General features: G+C 42.0%; 1 protein-coding gene across 2 annotated transcripts in view; it reads right to left on the reverse strand.

Annotated features, from left to right (window-relative positions):
- Positions 1-1,356, reverse strand: part of acsl3a (acyl-CoA synthetase long chain family member 3a) — a 27,552-nt gene that overhangs the window by 5,641 nt on the left and 20,555 nt on the right. The window lies entirely within an intron of this gene.

Raw genomic sequence — 1,356 nt, forward strand, 5'->3', positions numbered from 1 at the left:
TGTGTGTGTGTGTGTGTGTGTGTTTGTGGGTGAAGCTGAAGCAGTGAGAGAGGAAGTCGACACAGGATTCAAGCAGCAGCCAGTTGTCATATCACAGCAAACAATTTGTACGTGTGCATTAGTATGTGAGTATGTGTGTGTGTGTGTGTGTATGTGTGTGTGTGTGTGTGTGTCGTGGGGATAACCACATGGGGCTTTCTCACGTTCTGTTTACAGCTGTGAATGGTTCCAGACACTGGGGCCCTCTGCCCTTTACACTATGACCACTGGGAGATGGGGGGGTGGGGGTGGGGGTGGGGCTGAGCTCATGGTGTGAGAGAGAGGGAAAGAATACAGCGGCAAGGGCGTATTGTCTCCAACTAGCCGGCATACAGTCTGGCCAACACGAACAATGGAATTCTAATCTTCTATTGTCATAGGTTTAGGCATTCAGTTTCATCAAGTAGTCACTGAAAATAAGACACACACTAAAAGTAGATCACTTCTCAAATTTTGTTATTACTCAATCACAATGCATGCGAATTTCTTGTGGTGCATGGTAAATCATGTGATATTAAAGACACAGTTAATCCCCAAATCAAAAATGCGTATTTTCCTCCTACCTGTTGAGCTATTTATCAATGTAGACTGTTCTAGTGTGAGTTGCCAAGTGTCGGATGTGTAGAGATGTCTGCCTTCCGTCCAATATAATGGAATTAAATGGCACTCAGCTTGCCGTGCTCAAAGCAAAAACAAAAAATTACATTTGAAAAACTCAACAGCAATGTATCTTTCCAGAAATCATGACCCCTGGTTACTTAAAATAATCCAAAGACCTGGGCCCGTATTTATCAAGCCTCTGAGAATTACTCACAAGAACACTGTAAAGAATTGATTTAAGAGTAAAAAAAATTCTTGGCTCAAAGCTGTGCTTAAAAGTTCAAGCATCTCAGTTGTAATTTAAGTGAAGTGTAGGACTATGTCTTGATGTCAGTCTTAGAGGTGATTCACAACACTTTGCTGTGCCACAAATGGGATTTTGGATGACAACATAGGCACGGACCAATCACTGAATAGATTTCCTTATTTAAGAATATGCTCAGATAAATTCACATTGAATTTAAACCGCATTATTAAACCGGTGTGCTGTTAGCTGACCTGCCTATATGCAGTATAGCCTAGATGTTATGATATATTATGCCTGCTCTGTCCAAAACGATACCGTTTGACTAACTGCTCGTCGTCAATGCTATCACAATCCCCTACTGGCAACTCCCTTTCAGTCCTCCAATGTAAGCAGATATGAGTCGCACATGCGTCACTTTCGTCAAGCAGCCTACAAGATGCTAACGTGAGACTTCTGTAATGTCAATACAG

Source organism: Etheostoma spectabile, chromosome 3 (genome assembly GCF_008692095.1).
Source record: "Etheostoma spectabile isolate EspeVRDwgs_2016 chromosome 3, UIUC_Espe_1.0, whole genome shotgun sequence".
Classification (NCBI taxonomy): domain Eukaryota; kingdom Metazoa; phylum Chordata; class Actinopteri; order Perciformes; family Percidae; genus Etheostoma; species Etheostoma spectabile.